The following is a 22,679-nucleotide window of genomic DNA, read 5'->3' on the forward strand; positions in this document are numbered from 1 at the left end:
ATTATGGTATGTATATTTTAACATGATAAATTATATACACATATGTCTGTCTATATAACATAAATCCACATATATATATGTTCAGGATTTTCTCCCTTCTCACCACTTCGCTAACACCACCTGGGTATGGGCCCATCCTGCCTCACTGCGATGATTGCAGTAGCTTCCTCCCCGGTCTCTCCTCTTCCAAGTTGCTTCACCGTAGTTTATGCTCCACAAGAATGAGCCAGAATGATCCTATTAGCATCACAATATTCAGATCGTGTCATTCCTCCATTTGACACCCTGAGGCATTTCCCATGTCTTCTAGAGTAAAAGTCCAAGTCTTTACAGTGGCCTGTAAGGCTCTCTGTCATCAGGCCTCAGGCACCCTAAGTCTAGTCTCCTACCTTCTCCTCTCCCTCTCCACTTTCACCCCATGTCTAGTCTCCTTATAACTCTTTCTTCTCTTGCTCTGCCTCAGTCACCCCAGGCCTAGCCTTCTTCCATCCCTCACTCCTCTTCCTCTGCCCAGCCACACTGGCCTCCTAGCTTCTCCCTGAACACACCTTATCACTTCAAACACATCGTGCTCGCTACTCCTCCTGCATGGAAGGCCCTCTCCTTCACTTCTGTCAGGCCCCTGCCCAGCTCCCATCTCATCACTGAGGCCTTTCCCCACAACTGCTGGGGAATATTAAGCAACCCCCGCCCTGACACTGCCTAGGCTGCTTTATTTGCCTCCATAGAAATTACAACTATCCAGTGTATGCAATGTATAGTATTGCTTACTTGGTTATTGACTGTATTTCTCTCCCCACCAGGACCCTTGAAGGCAGAGACTGTGTTCACTGGTGCCTGCCCTGCACCTAGAATGATGTCTGGCACCCAGTATGCACATGATACATATTCACTAAATAAATGAATGAAGGAAATATCTATGCATCTGTTCCTGACCTAGATGAATAATTAATGCAATTAATAAAACTTCAGACATTTCCTCATTGGGGTCTGTCTCTGAAATTTAGCCTATTTTTTCTAATGATTTCTATTTTTTTTTTTTTTTTTTTTTTTTGAGACAGGGTCTTGCTCTGTTTCCCATGCTGGAGTGCAGCGGCGTGATCTTGGCTCACTGCAACCTCCACCGCCTGGGCTCAAGCTATTCTCATGCCTCAGCCTCTTGAGTAGCTGGGATTACAGGCACCCACCACCATACCCAGCTGATTTTTGTATTTTTAGTAGAGACGGGGTTTCACCATGTTGTCCAGGCTAGTCTTGAACTCCTGAGCCCAGGTGATCCACCTGCGTTGGCCTCCCGAAGTTCTGGGATCAACTTGTAGATTCAAGGGTACATGTGCAGGTTTGTTACATGGGTATATTGCATGATTATGAGGTTGGGATATGAATAATGCCCTGTCATCCATAGCTCATCATTTTAAAAAAATTACTTTCCACTCGAAGCACATAGATGAAGTAAGCCATAGACCCTTGAGGCCAGTTATATCTCCTTCTGCCTGATCTGCCATGATTAGGTCTCCAGGCTTATGGCTTGCCTTTCTCCATGTACTATTTTAGGCTTTGGCAACACTAGACTCTACTGAAGTTCTTACAATGCACTGTGACCTCCCTCATCCCTAGCCCTTTACTCAGTGTATCAGTCAGAGTTCTCCAGAGGAAGAGAACCAACAGAATAGATAGATGGTAGATTGATAGATCAATAGATCGAAAGATGATAGATAGATAGACAGATAGACGATAGATAGATGATAGAGGTAGATAGGGAGATAGATAGATAGATAGATAGATAGACAGATGATAGAGATAGGGAGATAGATGATAGAGATAGAGATAGATAAATAGATAGGAAGATAAAGAGATAGATACTATAGGTAATTATTGCTTATGCAATGATGAAGGCAGTGAAGTCTCAAGGTCTGCCATCTGAAAGCTGAAGATCTAGAAGAACCAATGGTGTAGTTTTAGTCTAAGCCCAAAGGGCTGATAACCAGGAGAACCAGTGCTGTATGTTTTGGTCTCAAAACCAAGAGGCTTGACAACCAAGAAGAGTTGATGTTTCAGTTTGAGTTCAAAGGCAGAAAAGACCAATGTTCCAGCACCTGCAGTCAGGCAGGAGTTCCAAATAACTTGTAGTTGGGTCAACCTTTTTGTTCTGCTCAGGCCTTTGACTGATTGGTTGCTGGCCACACACATTAAGGAAGAAAATCTGCTTTACTCAGTCTAATTATACAAATGTTAGTCTCATTAAAACACCCTCACACACACACCCAGAATATTGTTTGACCAAATATCTGAGCACCCATGGCCCAGGCAATTTGACATACAAAATTAACCACCACCACACTCCATTTTAGTCCTCCTTTCACCTGACTGTATCTTACTCACAGGTCTCAGTTGGGATGCCCCTTTTGGGTAGTGGGCTCCAAGCACCTCAGGTCATGGTTAACTTTTTGCTCAATATACTCAAAGCAAACGCTTTCTTCCTATCATGGTTCTCCACCTCTGGATTATAATTTTGGTTTGATTTAAGGAGCAGCTTTTTCTGCTTATGACTGCGACCTAAAGCCTGGTACAATGCCTGCAGCAGAAAAGGTTCTCCAGATTATTTTTTCCAACTATGCATATGAGCGATGGTCCATGGAGGGCCTGGAATCCCAAATTCCTTTCAGCAGGGAACACGAGCAATAGATGCTAAGATAATGAAAGAAAAAGGAAGATAGTGAAAGTGAATGGTGTGATAGCATCTTACAAATTAAATGGGAGAGAGAGTCTGAATTCAGAGACAGTTCGTGTAATCATTACACAATTTATTGTATTAGAAAAACTTCAAGGATCCCAGCCTCTGACCTGGCAGGCTTTTGGGACCCTCATACTTCAATTCTATTCAAATGGTGGACATGGGCTAACAGCTTCAGCTTCACAGGGGCTCTGTCAGAAATGCATACTCAGACCTACTGAATAAAAATCTGCATCTTAATGTAGTCTCCAGGTGATGTGAGAAGGCTGAGAAGCTCTGAGCTATGGCTACTAACCAGTTGCATAAATATGAGGAAGTTACTTAACTTCTAAACCAACATCTCCTCATCTGTAAAGTGGGGACAGTGATACCCAGAGTTGTTTTAACAACTAAATGAGATCTCTCCTGCTGGCTGCAGTGCCTGGAGTAGAGTAGATGTTCAATGGGTTTTAATTTTTCATTCGTCATGAAAGCCATGGGTAAATGGAAGTGGACAGAATGATCACTGTTTCTGCTCTCTAGCTGCCATGATGGGATTGTACTCACCTCAGTACTGATGCTCTTAACAAAAGCTTGCTTTTGTTTACCAATGTTCACTGAGTACTAATTATACTAAAGTTCTGTGCTAGATGTTGTTAAAGACCCAGAAGATAAATAAAACCAACGCCCTGTCCTGAATGAATTCATAAAATAGTAGAGGAACATAAACACATATGAAGTCAGGAACTGAGAAGTGCCAGCCAAGGTGTTAAGAAAGTTAGAGAATGGAAACATTTCTTCTTAGTATATATTTTATGTTTCCCTAGTAGCTGTTGTCTCAATTTATTTCTCATTATTGAAATACATATTTAATAAGCAGTACCCAGGCTCACCCTACAAAATTAATGTTCACTTTTTACTGTGTTCTTGTTTTGAGCAAGACTTATTCTCTTTCATATTTTAAAAATTGGAATTAATATGCTCTTTCAGAATAGTTCAATTTAATTACTACTTTAAAATTCAAAGAGAAACATCATTAAATATTAATAGGCCAATCTGCAAAAACAAATTTTGCTGGAAGTTTGGCATAGGTAAATGCAGATTTGAGAAAGTATGACAGCCCTTGAGAAATAATAGGACTAAGAAGCATTTTTCATTCTCTAGACCTCATTTCCTTACTCATAAAATTGAGTCTCAGAACTGTGATCCCCAGGTTCTATAGGTCTATGCTGGTGGCATTTAGAAAAATAGCTATTAAAGCCATGTAGGTACTGTTGGTGAGAGAAGGGAACTGATGTGGGGTGCAGAAGGGAGTGATGAGGACTGTGGAGAACTGGAGAGACCTGCTTTGGGTGAGAGGGTAGATGTCATGTCTCTTAGGTCCAGCCAGTGTGCCCTGTAGGATGTCCAGAACTGCCTTTTTAGAGGAAGTTGGAAATCTGTATTTTAATGTACAATATCCTGTTTTTATTTTTATGTTTTAAAATATTAGTTCAATGTTAAGCATGATGCTTGCCAAACCAAGCATATCTATATTCTAAATTAAGTCTTCTGGCTTCAAGTTTGCAACTTCTCACCTATACCAAGGGCCTATGAGCAGTCAATCATCAATCACAATTACCCAATAGAGTTGACCCGCAACTCAGTGATTCTCAATCCAGACAAAACATTCGCCTCATCTGGAGAGCATTTTACAACGAGCAGGGCCGGAATCTCACCTGCAGTGATTCTGATTCAATCAGTCTTGGGTTGGTCTCTGACTTCAGTAAGCTTTCAAAATTCCTCAGATGATTCCAATATGCAGCTTGGTTTGAGAAGCATTGGTCTGGAGGAATCGTGTCTGTCTCTACCTGGCTGCCACGGACTCGCCTTGCTCCCATGGCTCTCAGGTCCCCAGGACTGCCTAAGACCTTCTTCCAGCAACACTTGCCTTTTTTGTTGTTCCAGAACCTTTCTTGGTGATGAGAGACTCTAAAGAAGTCACAGCTTGCTTCCTTTCTGAAGAATGTCGCGATTTTGGCTCATGTGCAGTTCATGACAACTCTTCTCCAACAGCACGCCATAGTCCACTGTCTCAGGTTCCCATTTTTCCACCAGCTGCAGAACAGGAAAGGACAAATCAAAGTGGGTATCCTCTTGCTATTTTTCAATTTTATGCTGTCTAAACAATATTCATAACAAGCACTGTGGTAAATCTCTCATTTACTGTCACAGTTCTACTGTTTTGGTGTACTTTTATATTTTTACTGCCTCTAAGTATTGAAAACAAATTAAATTCAGCAAAATAGAAGATCCAGGGAATACAACAAATAATTATTCCTGCCAAGCATGAGTATTTAGCACCTGCATGTTTGGGAAACGTTCAAATTGGTTTGCTTTGTATATGCTGTAAAAGTGCTCCCTGGAGCTAAGGAAATCTCTTTTGGATTTACTTGTTATTTATGTGTGTATTTGATTTTTAAAATATAGGCAATAGGCAAATTAGGTTAGGTTGCAAGGTCTCTGGGTACAGCCACAAGATTTTGGAATATTGCATTTGGCCTGGATCTCATATCGGAGTCAGGTTTGGGTTATTAATCTGTGGACCTGGGGCTGGATGGATTATATTAAAGTAGGACTTTGTACACTTTCATATAACTCATTTTTGTCACGCGGCATTATATTTCTCAGTGGCTAAGGCTTTGCAAATGGCTCATAAATATTTTGTGAATGAAGGTTTGGGGATGATAGTGTGTCATAGCAAGAGTGAAATGATGTAAGAGATGGGAGAAAGGGAAAGTGAGCTGCAGAATTTTCACTGATCCTGCATATTGTAGAGAACTGATTTAGAGGCCTGTGTAGTTTCTCCTTAATTACTTCAGAGATGGTTTTGGAAAATGCAACTCTAAATGGAGCGCAGGATGATTTATGGTACTATTTTATGAGATGGAATTAAAAATTCAAACCAGAATGTGTAACTGTGGCAGCATGGGGCTACTCATTAAGAGGCAGTGAACGCTGCCATTCATTTGCCTGCACCTGCTGGGGGTGGGGGTGGAGGAAACATGCTGATACCTGCCCACTTGACTGGGCTTGGCAAGAATAAGAGCTTCCTGGATCAGTGACTGGAGAAAAACTCTTTGGGGAGGCGGGAGAAACTCCCCAGAGTCTGTAATGAGAACAGTTGGCAACTTACACAGTACAGGACAGTCAGGCATCGACACAGTGTGGAATCCAGACACACAGCTCTGCAATTTAAGAGCCTGTGGCTCAGCTTTCTTTATTTGTCAAACAGGATTGGTAACAACCACAGGCTAGTCTGTAAAGATGACATAAAATCATATATGGAGAAGCCGCTGGTGAACTAGATTATGGAATATAAATGTGAATTATAGTGTGTTATTATAAAATCTCCAAGGAAACTGCCTCAGTATCTTTTATTATTAGCATGAAGCAGAACAATTGCTTCACAACTTGGTGGTCTATCTAGGAGGTATGCTACAGGCCACGAAGAACCCCACTTTGTGAAAATTATCTGGATTTTGCCCACTAGCATCCATTTAACCTTGATGGAGCTCTGGCTGTGTGCACAGGATATTTTGCTGGATCAGTACTCATGGTCTACTCACGTGTGCAAAGAAGAGGCAGTTTCTCCATCTCATCTATAAGTGATAGGCTTTTTCTTAAGATCACCCTCTTGCTAAATTGTGGGGATAGATCAACTTGGTAACTTGAGTCTCGGAGAGGTGAATTTATCTTTTCATATTTCTCAACCTCTAGGAAAAAAGTGCTAAGATCTCCCCATTTCCCTTATTTCCTCCTCAACAGCCCTCTAAAATGGTTCATGTGACCTTGAGCCAACAGAGTGATGGAATCCTAAGGTCCAGGCAGAATCTTTTGCTGCCTCTGCTCTCTGAGTGGTATTCTTCTGTCCACCTGGTCCCTGTCAGCATCTGTAGCCAGTATAACTTGTGGTGGGTTCACTCTTGCTCCATTTGGTTCAGTAGCTTTTTTCTGCAGCCTGGCTTCACCTGGATTCTCTCTTGTCCTCTGAGTTTCAGCTGCATTTCCTTTCCACCCCCGGTGTGGTCTTGATATAAGGTTCCTTCTCTCATCATTAGAGGCCTATTGTTTCTGAATTCCACTGCCTTGAAGTTATCCCTCACAGGCTGGCAAAAGATCCCAGGTCCCACCCACACTACACCAGAAACAAGAGTGGCTCCAGAAAGTTAAACCCTGGCCATTCCTCTGATGATAATGTTGGGGTTGCTAATTGCCTTTGATGTCACCCTCTCCCCTCACCTACTCCTCATCAACGTGATATAGTGGTAATCTCTACCAGAATCTGTTCTAGAGTTCTTTGCTTTTGACTTTTTCATCTGTTAGCTAAATTATCTAAAATTCCTCCTGATCTCTGAGTCAAAGTCTGAACTCTTGCCCTCCTGCCTCACAGACTCAGTACCCAGGAACTGCCAAAGGCTGGCTGGACTTTTCATTGTTCTGTAGCACATCTTCCTTCTGTTTTGGCAAACAATCTTATGGCCTGGTTGTCATGGATGGAAGGGGCATCCTACAACACTATGGAAAACACTTTAAGATCTGAGTCCTCCAGGTTTGGTTCTGGTTATGCAAAATTGCTTTAACCTTTAGATAAATATTTTTCAAGAAAGCCTGGCTTCAGAGCCTTTTGTCTTACTGCAAAATCTTATTCTGAATGACAAACATAAAAGTAGATATTTATTTCATACATATCCCCTCTCCTACACACAGAGAGACCATGTATCAGATACTATTCTAGACACTAGGGATACAGTGGTAAAGAAAACAATGAATTCCTGCTTCCGAGGAGCTGTCTTTCTAGTGTAGAGTGACAATCAGTAAACCAAATGAGTAAGTAAAGTAAACATACAAGGTGTTGATATGTGGTATGGAGGAAAATAAAGCAAGAGAGAATAAGTGATGCAGGTGAGTTTCTGGACATTAAGAGTAACATTTGAACTAGACTTGATAGATGGCAAGAAAGAAAACCATGCCATGTGGATTATCTGAGAGAAGGCCATGCTAGCAAATGTCATATAAAAATTAAAAATAGAGGCCAGGTGCAGTGGCTCACGCCTGTAATCCCAGCACTTTGGGAGGCCGAGGCGGGCGGATCACGAGGTCAGGAGATCGAGACCATCCTGGTTAACACGGTGAAACCCTGTCTCTACTAAAAATACAAAAAAATTAGCCAGGCATGGTGGCGGGTGCCTGTAGTCTCAGCTACTCAGGAGGCTGAGGCAGGAGAATGGCGTGAACCTGGGAGGCGGGGCTTTCAGTGAGCTGAGATTATGCCACTGCACCCCAACCAGGGCGACAGAGTGAGACTCCATCTCAAAAAAAAAAAAAAGGAAAAAGAATGAGAAAAGCATGTTAATATTTTCAAAATATCCTGATACTTTGTCATCACTGATCCTAAAAGTGCTTGGTTCTTTGTTTTAGGCAGGTATATCCAGACTAAATATGATTAGCAAGTTATACTTTCTAAAATGCCACAAAGATCAAGTCAAAAATCTCTGGGGAAACTTCTTATATGACAAAGTCATTTATTTATTCATATAAAATATAATAAGAGCTGTGGATAAACAAAAATGAATCTGATGGTGTGATATAATTCCTGCTTTCAAGGAGCTCTTGAAGAGTCAGAGAGGATGGACTTAATTATAAGAGTGTGTAATAAGAGTGATGCCAGACATGAGCATGGGGTCTTTTGGAAATGTGGAGGCATCTAATATGCCCTGGGTGGGAGAGCTAAGTCAGAAGATAACTTCTCAGAGAAAGCAATACCTGATGTGGATCTTAAAGGGCGAGTAGAAGTTACCCAAACAATGCCGTGGAAGAAGTGATCAAAGCAGAAGGGGCAACATCAGTTAATGCATGCAGATGGGCCATGCAAGATGAGGTAAATGTGGCTCATAGCTTCTGGAAAGAAGACTTGATGTGGGTGATGATGAGAAATGAGGCTGGAGATGTGGACAGAACAAGGAAAGCCAAATTAAGTACAAATTCCTTCACCGGCACATCTTCCTTACCAGGCACATTTCCAGCAGTGAGTCAGCTACAGCCTTTGCTCTGTTTAAGCTGAGCTGGGTGTCAGGAGTGTCTTCCCTCTGCTGCTCATTCCTACAAAGAGAGTATTAGTTTCTTGAGTCCCGAGTACAGCTACCATAGCCTGAGAGCCCTCCTTCATTGTGGCTGCCCAGGTGAGCTAACCAATATTTGCCTTAGGTTCTGCTCTCCCTAGCTCCATCACTGCCGCCTCTTGTTGTCATTTGAATGTTTCATGTATGTCTATTTTCATTTTATGGATTATAAATTTGAGGGCACAAACTACCCTATGTTTCTCCTACATTGTCCAACATAATGTTCTGCATACTCCGCATGTACTTGTTAAAAAATGCATTTTGTTTCTTTAAACCTGCACTGTCCAATATGGTAACCACAAGCCCCAGTTACTTAAATTTAAATTAAGAAGATCTATGAACCTTCAGTTTCTTGATCTCATTAGTCACGTTTCAAGTACTTAGTACATGTACAGCTAACGGCTACTGTATTGGGCAGCACAGAAAATATTTCCATCATCACAATTGGCCATCACTGCTTTAGAATACTTTTTAAAAGGAATTTCCAGGTGAGAACTGCTTCAGGTCATTTTTGGAATCATACCTATAAATTGTCAAAAGAGTGCCAGTCAATTCTATTGCACATGATATTAAAGTTATTGATGAAACATTATAATGTGACTCTAGGTAATTTACTTTTACAAGCTTGGCAATACACAAAATGTAGATATTTATTGAAGAAATAAAAATAATAGCATTTTATTGATGTCTACTCTGTGCCAGGTATTATACTAATATGCTATATATTTTTATGCTATACATCTTTTAATCTTTAGCCTTTTGAAGTATATATTGTTAAAAAAGAGGAAACTGAGGTCATTCTCGTGAAATAAATTACTTAGGATATACAGTCAGGAAGAAGTAGAGCCAGTATCCTAACCCAGAACTGGTGACCCAAAAGCCTGTCCAGAGAATATTTTATTGATCTGTCTATCTATCTATCTAATATTTATCTCTCTCATATATATATATATAATTTGCCAATATCAGCCACCCAGATCTAAGAAATATTACCATTTTCCATATTTCCATCTTTCTATGAAATAAAGACAGCCAGGCGCGGTGGCTCACACCTGTAATTCCAGAACTTTGGGAGGCCGAGGCAGGCAGATCACCTGAGGCTGGGAGTTCGAGACCAGCCTGACCAACATGGAGAAACTCCATCTCTACTAAAAAAATACAAAAAATTAGCTGGGCATGGTGGCGCATGCCTGTAATCCCAGCTACTCAGGAGGCTGAGGCAGGAGAATCCCTTGAACCTGGGAGGCAGAGGTTGTGGTAAGCCAAGATGGCACCATTGCACTCCAGCCTGGGCAACAAGAGGGAAACTTAGTCTCAAAAAAAAAAAAAGAAAAAAGAAAAAAAAGAAGAAAGAAAGACCTACACATTTAAAGACACCTGTAGCCCTTCTGTATTAGTCCATTTGCACACTGCTATAAAAAATACCTGAGACTGGGTAATTTATAAACAAAAGACATTTAATTGACTCACAGTCTGCCTGTCTGAGAAGACCTCAGGAAACTTACAATCATGAGGAAAGGTGAAGGGGAAGTAATCATGTGTTACATGGTAGCAGGAGAGAGAGAGAGTGAAGGAGGAAGTGCCACTTTTAAACCATCAGATCTCATGAGAACTCACTATCATGAGAACAGCATGAGGGAAACTGCCCCCATGATCTAATCACCTCCCACTGGGTCCCCTCCTTGACATGTGGAGATTACAATTCATGATGAGATTTGGGTGGGGACACAGAGCCAAACCATACCATCTTTCCTGATTCCATTTTTTTTCTTCTTCCTGCTGCAAGGATAACTACTATGCTGAAGTTAGTTTGTTCCTTTCCATTCAGGTGTCAGTTGTTTTACTATGTTTACCTGTATCCAAAAGCAGCATATAGTATTACTTTGAAACTTTTAACTTAAAAGGAATGTAGTATTGTGTGGTTGACATTTCTACCCAATATTTTGTTTCAGGATTTATTTCTGTTGATGCCTGTAGCTTTGGTTCATTTGTCTCTACTGTTCAGTGTTATTCCATATGTCAATATAGCACAGTTTACTCATTATCCTATTGGTAGACATTTCTGTTCCTAATTTTTTTTCCATTGCACAAAAAGCTGCCGATATGGTCTGCATATATGTTTCCTTAAGCTTATCGCAAGCACTCACCTAGGATATTTCAGAAGAAAATCACAAGGGGCTTGGTAGTATACATCTACATGTTACTAGATATCAGTAAATTGTTTTTTAAATGGAGATTTCAGTTTATAATCCCATTGACAATGTTTGAGACTTTTCATTTTCACATACTTCTGTAGTACTGGGAATTTTCACACTTAATTTTTTGCTAGTTTGATGAGCATAAAATAAATGGTTTTTCATCTTAATTTTTATTTCCTTAATGAAATTGAGCATATTTTCTTCTATTTAGTGGCCATCCAAGTATCCTCTTCTGTGGCTCATCTAACCTTATTCATTGGCCAAATTTCTATTGGGCTACTGATTTATTTTGTATTGATTTATGGGAATTCTTTATATGTTTTGATTATAAATTCTTTGTTTTTAATGTGGGTTGCAAATGACTTTCCAGTTTGTCCTTTCTTTGTCTTTTCATTTTGCTTATAGATGCTTTCAATTTTGATGTAGTTAGATTTATAATTTCCTTCTTCAGAGTTTGTACTTTTAGTATCTTTTTTTTTTTTTTTTTTTTTTTTGGAGACGGAGTCTTGCTCTGTCGCCCAGGCTGGAGTGCAGTGGCATGATCTCAGCTCACTGCAAGCTCTGCCTCCTGAGTTCATGCCATTCTCCTGCCTCAGCCTCCTGAGTAGCTGGGACTACAGGCACCTGCCACCATGCCCAGCCAATTTTTTGTATTTTTAGTAGAATTGGGGTTTCACTGTGTTAGCCAGGATGGTCTCAATCTCCTGATCTCATGATCTGCCCGCCTTGGCCCCCAAAGTGCTGGGATTACAGGCATGAGCCACTGTACCTGGCCTGTACTTTTAGTATCTTAAGATTTTTTTTCGTATCTCAACATCAGAAAGATGATCTTATATTTTTTCTAAAAAGTTTTAAAGCTTTGCTATTTATAGTAAGGATCTCAGTCAATTTGGATTTTATTTTTGTGTGTGATGTAATACAGGTATCTACTATTTTCATATAGATCACTAACTTGGCTATTTTAGTTGTGACCAGCTACCCTTCTCATTATGCAGAATGCAACTGCATCATTTATGGAGTCACCATATGTGTGTGGGACTGGGTCTGATCTCTCTTCTTTGCTGTTGGTCTCTTTATCCCATTGTTTACAATCTTGTGATTTTTGATATGTTATACTACACTGATTTTCCCTTTGTATTGTTCTTTGAAATTGGTTTAGCTAGTCTTAGCCCTTTCTTTTTCACTCTTAGTTTTTGGAACAGCCTGCCAAGTTTTGGTTTATGGTTTTTCCATTCTGCCAAACCACTTCTATTTTAAGTCCCACATAAAAGTCTCTCTCAGGAAGGATGGTGAGATTAAATCAGAAGATGACAGTGGGAAGGAGGTAGTGGTTGATCCTGTCAAGCCATAGGGCCTTTGGCCAAGATTAGATATAAAGACAGAGGTGAGAACTGATCACTGACTGTGCAGGAGTGAGGTTAAATGCATCATCCACTTGAGCAGGGTTAGAATTAAGATGTCAGACACATCATATGCAGGGTGATAAGCCAAAATCTGGGAAGAATAAGGGTATTGGGACAGTCAGGGTCTGTGATAATTGCCTGGATACTTAGGGGGATGTTAGTTACCTAACAAAAAGCTAACAGAAATAAGGTCACTGCAACTGGAAGCAGTTCTACACTAGTTACAAGCCCACCCCCAGATTGAGATCTTCCCTTGTAATAAGACAGCATGGCACAATGGTATAAGGAGCAGGACTTTCAAATCCCACAGGTGTGGACTCCAGCCCAGAACCACCACAGGGGAGCTGAATGATATTGGATGAGGTTCTCAGTCCTTTCTAAGCCTCTGTAAAATGAAGAGGATTCTAATTTCTACCTTACAAGTGAGAAAAGCAACAAGAAAAATGCCTGGCAAAGAGTAAGTGCTTTAAAATATCGTTTTATTCCATTACAAATGATCATGAACCTATTAAAAGTAAGTCACTTCCCAAATGCCAGAAACTGTGTCCTTATCCCTCCAGTATCCTCCTGGTCAACTCTGGAGGATCCATTTCATTCTGGTGCATGTGCACAGTCATGCACCGCATGAGGACATTTTGGTCAACAATGGATGTCTTATAGGACAGTGGTCCCATAAGATTATAACATCATATTTTACTGCACTTGTTCTATGTTTAGATATGTCTAGATATACAAATATTTACCATTGCATTGCAATTTCCTATAATATTTAGTACAATAACATGCTGTACAGGTTGGTAGCCTAGGAGCTACAGGCTATACCACATAGCCTAGGTGTGTAGCAGGCTATACCATCTAGGTTTGTGTAAGTACACTCAATGATGTTCACGTGACAACAAAATCGCCTAATAATGCATTTCTCAGAACATATCCCCATCATTAAAGGATTCATGACTGTATTTCCATCTGCTGCAAATAGTGACTACTAGTAGCTTTTCACTGCATTGGACTCCGTGCCTATGGATTCCATAAGCCTCCGCACATAATCTTTTCTCTTCCAGGTCTTAACCTGGGCTCAAAACCCAGCCACTCTTCACTTCCTGGACAGGGAAAGTAATAATAATTTATCTCTGCCTCAGTTTCCTCATCTATAAATGGGTCAAATCTTAGTCTTGGTTATAATATAAGAAAATGAGAGGATATGCAAAAGTGCTTAGCAGAGTGCTCAGCACATATGGGCCTTCTATAAACATTGGTTAAGTAAAGGTACTATGCTAGACAGTGTAGTGTCTAAGAGTCTGTTCACAGATTGATGACAGATGATTTGGGTCAAATATAGGCTCTGCCACTCATTAGATCTTGGGAAAGGTGCTTAAAGGTACTTACTTTCTCTCACCCTTAGGTCTTCCCTTGTGAACTAGGAAAGGGAATGATGTTCATCTCAGGGGATTTGTTCTGAGGATTAGCAGAAATGATGTATATAAACTGCCTGGCACACTGGAACCACTCAGGGAATCTGAGCTTTTATTAAATATTATCACCACACTCCTAGCAGAGGATTGCTTGCTCTGGGGCTTGTTCAATTTGGGATAATATTCAAGTCAAGGGTGAGGGTGATGGCCAGCCTAATATAATAGAAATTCTAGACTTCAATTTTTAGCACATCATGTGATGGGCAAAGCTGGTTTGCAAGGCCCTGGGAGAATCCTTCCTTACCCCTCCACACCACCAAAATTTACCAAAGGCCTAACCCATCACATCCATATTGGGTGTGGCCGGTACATGCATGAGCCATGATCTGAAGCCTTACTGGTTTGGGTCCAGGGGCTGCTCTGCCCCCTTACAGAGCTGGGCCACTTCCCTTCTTTTGGCCTTGGTACCAGAAAAAGAGAAATTGTCTTCTTTCCATCCTAAGTGGCTGGAGGGTGACACAAAGCATCTGAGTTTTCCTCTTTTTCTTTGTATGCTTCAGGATGGGCATCCCAAGGTCTCCAAAGGATGTGACCAGAATGAGGGGTTGGAATCACAGGTGTGCTAGCCACTAAACTCAGTATGTAAATTGGAAAAAAAGACTTGAGAAAGGGAAAGGAGAGGGGAGTTGGAATTATTTTAATCTTAAAGAAGTTCGATATAATTACAAAACAAAACCTCAGTATCACAGCTGTGGTTATCCACCCAAACACAATCTTCATAGTTTGTGAATTTAGCTTCCTATTCATTAGTGGCTCTCCCCCAGTTGTTGAATGTGTTCTAATCATAAATGAATTCTTAATAGCTTCAAACCAAAGGAATTACAGCACAAAGGTCACTGTTTATTTTTAAATGGATTTTTGTAATGTGATATCAAAGATTTATAATAAGAAAATTCACTCCTTCTGGAAGTAGTTGGAGGATGAAAGGCCACTTTCCTCAAAGCTCCAGAGTGACAATGTCACATCAAAGCCACTGAAATAAATGGAGGTCCCAAGGGTAGCCCTACACTCCCATGCATATACTCACAGGCTTCTGTTTCAGGAAAAACTATCTATAGCTCAGTCTCAGAGGGCCTGAGAATATTGGCTAGTATACAAGAGCAGGTACAGCAAGAAAAACTAAATTAACAATAACTTAAGTCAAATGAAAATTATTGCTCTCCTTAAAATCCAGGCCGATATGGAATTTCCGTTGTAGTACACAGTCCTCAGCAGCCCAAGTGCATTTACAATTTTCCTCATTTATGGTCAGCACATGTCTGGATGCCAGACACTATAATGAGTAAAGGGGAACGGGGAGGCATATACCTTGATTTTAAGGACATGAGGCAGATGTCCCACATCTCTTTTCTGCTCACAGGCCATTGGTCAGAATGTGGTCACATGACACACATTCTGCAAGGGAAGCTGGCATATATAATCCTAGGCCTGGGCAGCCATGTTGTCAGCTAAAAATCCAAAAGTGACTGAGGTGATAGAAAAGATCAGATGAGACCTGGGGCAAACTGTGTTCATAAAGCCTAAACACATTAATTTGGATGTGCCACAGGGCCTAGGAGAGGTTCCCATTATGAACCAGCTCTCAAAGCCGTCATCCATCTAGGTAGAACTAGTCATCCATTGCTACCTAGGAATGTATGCCTCAGTAACAGATTTTTCAGACAGTGCCCATATTTTAGACCCTTTTATTCTATGTAGTCTAGTAGAAGAGATACGAGATAACTTAATGATTACACAAGTAGATAGCTATATATGCCATAGGAGATTCCAATTAAGTGTCAAAAAATTCAGTAAGTACAGGTTATACTTGCCATGTAAATGCCACCTTTTTCCTGGCCCACTCATTTGCCATATCTTTTCCACTCATAAAGCCAAGTGATGTTAGTTCTTGGCTTTTCTAGCAAAGGTGGCAGCCAAGGAGAAAGTGTTCTAAGCTAAGCAGATAAATGTGTGTGGTTTCACGTTGACTAGGATGTAGGGAGCTGAAACTGAGAAATGGCAGATAGAAATGGAAGGCTGGGGCCAGATTTTACAAAAGATGTTAGTATTATGTCTTCCCAAACAGATATTGCTAACATTGGACAGGTTCATAGAATTCCACTTACTAAGGCCACTCACTGACTTAGCAGAAAATAAAATGGAATGTATAGACTATGCTGTACCTGGGTTAAAAGAATAGGCTACTATAAACTGTGGCAACCAGGCAACAAGCATTTCTCTCTTCTCTCCTTACTTGGAATCTGTCCTAGGTAAGAAAGGAAGCAGCAGTAACTGCCTATCTGTTGAGTTTTAAGGGGTACAAAAACTTGCTCACCAACTTCCGATGACAGAAAATTCCCAAGTATTAACTCAGTTTTATTTGGAGTATTATCGTAACTGTTGTTTTATCCCCTCCTTTTCTTTCTCCTCCTCCTTTATCTTTATTACAAAAGGAAACATTGGACTATAGAGGCCTCATTTGTTAATGGATAAAGAGAAATGAGGAATAGGCATTTGGGTTCTAGTTCCAGGTCAGCCTTGAAAGTGTAACCCTGGCTCAGGCCATGCCTAGCTCTGCTCTTTGAAACAGATGCCTCACTGTTTCATACCATTAGGGGGCCTGAGAAGAAGGGACTCCTCAATGACCTAGTTGAAAGATGTATGGCCTTTTCTCACCAAGATCACTATGGGAAAGAAGGTAGTGGTGAAGAGATAATCTAAGAAAGGAGATAACATCAATTTTATTTTTTCTAATTACTGGCACTTGGGCAAGGCACCAGAGTCTTTGTAGGATAAAGACATGAGGATTCTAGACAATCTTTCTTAGATCCAAGGGGTCTGAGTAACACTGGGCATCATGGGGATTTCACAGGATATAGAACATAATGAAGCTACAATTGACACATCAAATTATTATGGTGATTATGAGCACTCAGTTATACATTTAACATGTGTCCCATTGATCATTAGGAAATTAATTAACAATTTAGGTAAATGTAATGACATTTTTTCAGATAATGTGGTCCAAACACACAAAGATATGGAAAATGTGAGAGATTAAGAGAGGATTAGCAAAATAATTTGATTAGTGCTGTACATCTTCTGAATGCTTCAAAAAGTTTGGAATAATCAATGTATCTGACTTTATTTGCCACAGGTGAAGAAGTATCCTGAATGCACTCTTAGCACAGAGCTGTCTTTCTATCTTTGTATTCAGGAAGTACAGCCTGTATTTTACAGATTTACCTTTAGCTACGTGAAAGCATAGCAAGATGAGGGGTAAAAAATGAGTTAAATAGAAAACAGCGTATTTTTGTTTTGTTTTGTTTTTGTGTTTCCTCAGGAAAGTGCTTTGATTCTTCCTGTTTTTTAAGAATATATTTTCTAAATGTAAAGTTTTAACCTCAGAGGCATCTTGGAAAGAAAATAATAGACTCAACTTACATCTCTAGCACTACAAGTTAAATATCTTGAAGAACTTAAATACTTTAAAATACTAGCCATAGTCCTAGCCCTGGGTAGCCATGTAAAATATAAAAAAGCATATCTATGAGCAGTCATGAAATAACCAAATGCATATACTCTAAATACAAAGAGAAAGTAGAATCCTGGGATATAAATAGGCACCAAAGCTGGCTTTTACCTTAAAGGTCTCTGTTGAACCCTGGGAACTCTGAAATTTCAACTTTGATTGCTTTATGGGGTTGGAGGTGGGTACAAGGGTACAGAAATTAAATTTTAAGCCCACTAAAGTGAGGGAATTTAAAAGGAAATTTCTGAATAAGGCTCAAGTATGAATAAAAAAATAAAACCTGTCATTCAGACAAACATAGCAAAGAAACTTGCCCTTCTCAAACATGGCTCTTGGTGGGGGGAAAATAATGTCACCAAGAATGCATAGCTAAAAGCCAGTCTTCATGCAGTTTTTTGGTCAAACATTATGTTACCTGTATAATCTAAAATAAATAGCTAATTTATTTTAACATAGTCTTGAGCTAGTAGTCTCCCAAGTTTATTTTCCCTTTCTTATTCTACAGTAAGAGAAATGGCAAGCAAACTCAAATTCCCCCCGGATTAATTCTGTTTTAACCTAGACCTCAAGATATTCCCATTGAAAAATTTATAAGGAAAAGATGCTTCCCACATTTAGCATCAAAAAGCTAGTACACACACACACACACACACACACACACACACACACCCCTCCATCAGTGAGAACCAGCAGAAATGAGATAGAAAACCAAGACTTCAATATTGGAGGTGTCTTGATTTTGTAAAAACTTGTAAGGTGTTCAATTGCTAGAATTAGTAGATATGAAATATAAATATGTTTAATATGCTTAAATAGAGCTTGAAGGCATGCATAGAAAATATTAGACATTAAAAAACCAAACACCGCATGTTCTCACTCATAGGTGGGAATTGAACAATGAGAACTCATGGACACAGGAAGGGGAACATCCCATTCCGGGGACTGTTGTGGGGTGGGGGGAGGGGGGAGGGACAGCATTAGGCGATATACCTAATGCTAAATGACGAGTTAATGGGTGCAGGAAATCAACATGGCACATGGTTACATATGTAACAAATCTGCACATTGTGCACATGTACCCTAAAACCTAAAGTATAATAAAAAAAAAAAGAAATGAATAAACAGATTTCAATAAGAACCAAATAGAATTTCTAGAAATTAAAAGTATAATAGTAATTAACATTAAAACTTTGATGGATGAAATAAACAACTTAGACATAGGTTAAGAATTAGTGTGTTGCAAGATAGATCCAAATTAATTTGTCCAAAAAGCAGTCTAGACAGATGAAACACGAAAAAATGTGAAAGAGATGATAAGAGATATGATAGAGTGAGAAAGATTAATATTTGCCTAAATGAAATTTCAGAAAGAATGAATAGAATGGAACAGAGAAAATATTTTAATATCTAATAGCTTGATAACATACAATGGCTTCATACGCTAAAAGATACCGACTTAAGATATAGGAAGCTACTGTGCCCCACCCCCAGTCCAAGGGAAAAAAAAGAAGTCCACATGCAAACACCAGAAACTGAAGAGGCCAAAGATAAAGAGATCTTAAAAGCAGCCAAAGAGAAAGATCAAACTGCAAAGAGATTAGGTGGGCAACTGATCTCTCCATGACGTTAAGGGAAGACAGAAGACACTATGGAAAGAAAAACTTCTCTGCTTATAAAATTCTTTACCCAGTGAAGCTATCCTTCCAAAATTAGGGTGAAATAAAGACATGTCAAACATAATCTGAGAGAGTTTACAACCTAAATACCATTTCTAAGGGATATTATGCAGAATATATTTCAAGTAGAAAAAAAGGATCTAAGGCAGAAAGTCTGAGAGGTAAGAAGGAATGATGGACTTGGAAATTGGTAAATAGCTGCGTGCAGCTAAACAAGGAAACATAATATTTCATTTTTTAGATAAAAGATGTTTAGTACTAAATTATTAAAGTACAATAGTATATAAGTCCAAAGCAACTAAATTCTTTCTAATTTCAGGAGAAGGGTAAAATAAATGATCATCTTTGGACCTTGATCAATATTTGTGTTAAAATAGCACTAGATTATTAGGCAGAGAACGTATAACTTCCAAACCAGTGATAGCAGAAAGAGGGAAATTGAATTAGAAAATGAAAAAAGAAGCAAAACAAAAATGACAAAAATCCCTCAATAATTTTGAGAGAAAGCAATGAAGAATGGGGGAAGCAGGTTCAAAGAGACAGCATGAAGCAGCATGAAAAAATAAATTTGGGCCAGGTGCAGTGGCTCATGCCTGTGATCCCAGCACTTTGGGAGGCAGAGATGGGCGGATCACCTGAGGTCAGGAGTTCGAGACCAGCCTGGCCAACGTGGTGAAACCCCATCTCTAGTAAAAATACAAAAATTAGTCAGGCATGGTTGAGCATGCCTGTAGTCCCAGCTACTCAGGAGGCAGGAGAATTGCTTGAACCCAGGAGGTGGAGATTGCAGTGAGCTGAGATTGTGCCATTGCACTCCAGCCTGGGCAACAGAGTGAGACTCCTTCTCAAAAAAATTAAATAAAAATTAATTAATTAATTCAAATATCATAGGGATATACAAATAGTGGTTATGTATATATTGGAATATTATACAGGAGTAAAAATTAACAAACCATTCCCCCAAACCTGTTCTTTTCTTCTTCCTGGCACATGTCAGCTCTGTTAGCTAGAAATGATTTTCCCAGCCTCCAGTGAAGCTAGGCCCTCTCTATAACTAAGTTTCTGCCAAATAAATGTTTGTAAATATGATATGCTTTACTTTAACTTTGCTTTTACAATGAGATCTCAGCATTTCTTGGTCTAGACTTTTTTCTTGTCTCTTTTCTGGGATGAAATATGACCATGCCTAGAACAAACCCAGCTTTGACCAGACAGATGTGGTCATAGCTCTAAGGGGTGCCATGGCAACCAGATGGGTGATCCTGAGTCCTGTATGACCATGTAGAGTAAAGCCACACCCTGGCTTGCAATGCTGTCTAAAAAAATCTTACCTGAAAGGGAAATTAACTTGTCTTGTTTAAGCCACTGCATTTTTTTTTGTTATAGTAGCTTAGCCCCTGTCCTAATAAATGCCATGTGCATCAATATGAATAAAGCTCTAAAGTATAATGTTCAAGTAAAGAATAATGTCACAGGAGATAGTATATAGTGCCCTTCCATACCTATATACACACACACACACACACACACACACACACATATACATATGCAAAGTGGGGAAAGATACTACATATTTATGTACATACACATACACAGAGACATTCGATGCTAAACAATATTTGGAGATTTATATACAGGGTAAAATTATGATATCAGCAAATAATCTAAAACTCAGAATAATGATTGTCTTTGAGGAGTACTGTGGAAAATGTTACCGAGGAGTGATACACAAGGGGCTATTTATTAACCTAGGTAGGTGGTGAGTAAATGGATGCTAATTCTGTTATTATTTAAAATATACAATAATGCTTTATACACTATTTTATAAGTATGAATAATTAACAATGAAAATAAATAGCAGAAATTGGGGGGCCAGGAGGCCTAGGCTCTAGGTCAGGTAGTTCAATTAAGTACATGCACTATCTTTGACAAGTCACCTTAACTCTCTATGTCTCGACTTCCTTATCCGTAATAACAGATTCTTTTCGATTTAAATTCTATACATTTTCATTAAATCTTTGTACAGCCTGGACCATGTTTTCACAGAAGTCAGAAGATTCTCTGAAAACTGGACTAGTTTTAGAGAATAAAGGTTTTCCTCTGTCTGTAGTTTTAGAAGACAGCATAATTTTGTAGGTTACGGAACAGAAAGTAGAGAATAGATCATAATAAGAACATTTAGAAAAAGAAGTTCAAGAAGCTGAATGAAGTTACCACAATATCAGAAACAGATGTGAATAAAGGTATATGTAAATTCTTTTTCATGTACTGGATCTAAAAAATGTTAAAAATATCCCTGGAAAGTTTTTGTTTGTCTTTTGCTTGGTTTGTTACTTTGTTTTTCTTGGGGAAATATTTTTTTTAATGTATTTGTTCCACATTAAGCCATGAAATTGTTTAACTGACTTTACTAAACTTCAGTTTCCTTATCTGTAAATGCAGAAAGATACTACTTATAGCATAGGATTATTTTCAGGATTAAATGAGATAATGCAAGCATAGTGCTAAGTACAGCATCTAGCACTTAGTAAGCATTCAATAGATGTTAGAGGTGATGATGATGATGAGAAAGGAGAGAAAAATGATAATGAGATGGGGACTTCTGTATTTTAAACAGTGCAATGTTTTCCAGTAAAAACTCTGGGGTTTTAAGATTGTTTTAATAGAGTTATATTTGGGTAAATGTAACTAAATTAAGAAAAAAACATTCAGTCCCTCCGATGGTGAAGCATTCATTCCATGACCGTAAGGAGAGTGAAAAAAAATGCCCCCACAGGCAGGCATGGCTGCAAAGCTACTGATCCAGCATAAGTGTGAGCCTTAGTTATTCAAAACCAGATTTTTCAACATCTATTTTTTTCTATTGATATGGGCTTGCTTTTCAGATGTGCTTCTGAATGTCAGTGATTAGACAAATTGGAAGTATATCAGCAACAATTATTCTCACTCCTTCTTATTACTTCTTCCTCTCTGTCTTCCTCCTTCTCCTTCTTTCCCTTTTCCACCCCCTTTTCTTCTCCCTCTTCATCTTTTCCTTCTCTTTCTTCTATTCTTCCTCCTCCAATTTTTTAAATAATCATCACAGCATCATCATTTATCAATTATAGCAAACAACTTTTTTTCTTTCCTGCACCCCTTTCTCCTCCTCTTTTCCTTGATTCTTCTTCCCCCCACTTTATATGGTAAAGAGGAGCATGGCCGTTCCTTCCCAATTCTCTACCCAGCCACAGGTGAAGACACAGGTAGAAATCTGGCTAAACAGAGTAACCCAGCTCTCTGAACATGGTAATTGGTGAAGTGTTGATATCTGCCTCAAGCAAAGCCAATTAGACATTTGTCAGATATTTGAGATTTGATATATAGAAGCTGCAAAGAAGGTAGAGCCTCCTTCTTCATGATTAAAAAAAATGTATACAGAAGTTGCCTGTGGCTTTCTTAACCATAATCATTTGGAAGAATTTGTTTGCAGGAGGAAAGAGGCCAAAACAAAAAAATAGAATAAATGAAAGCAAGAGTGCAAGAGAGGCTGAGAGGAAGAGAGAGAC

General features: G+C 39.3%; 1 long non-coding RNA gene across 1 annotated transcript in view; it reads left to right on the forward strand.

The window, feature by feature from the left end:
* The first annotated feature begins 4,665 nt into the window (after positions 1–4,665).
* Positions 4,666–22,679, forward strand: part of LOC115832417 — a 221,098-nt gene continuing 203,084 nt past the window's right edge. Inside the window, exon 1 of the long non-coding RNA XR_004027912.1 lies at positions 4,666–4,837. This is a non-coding gene — a long non-coding RNA (uncharacterized LOC115832417). The remainder of the gene's footprint in view (positions 4,838–22,679) is intronic.

The sequence above is a fragment of the Nomascus leucogenys genome, chromosome 22a, assembly GCF_006542625.1.
Source record: "Nomascus leucogenys isolate Asia chromosome 22a, Asia_NLE_v1, whole genome shotgun sequence".
NCBI classification, from domain to species: Eukaryota; Metazoa; Chordata; class Mammalia; order Primates; family Hylobatidae; genus Nomascus; species Nomascus leucogenys.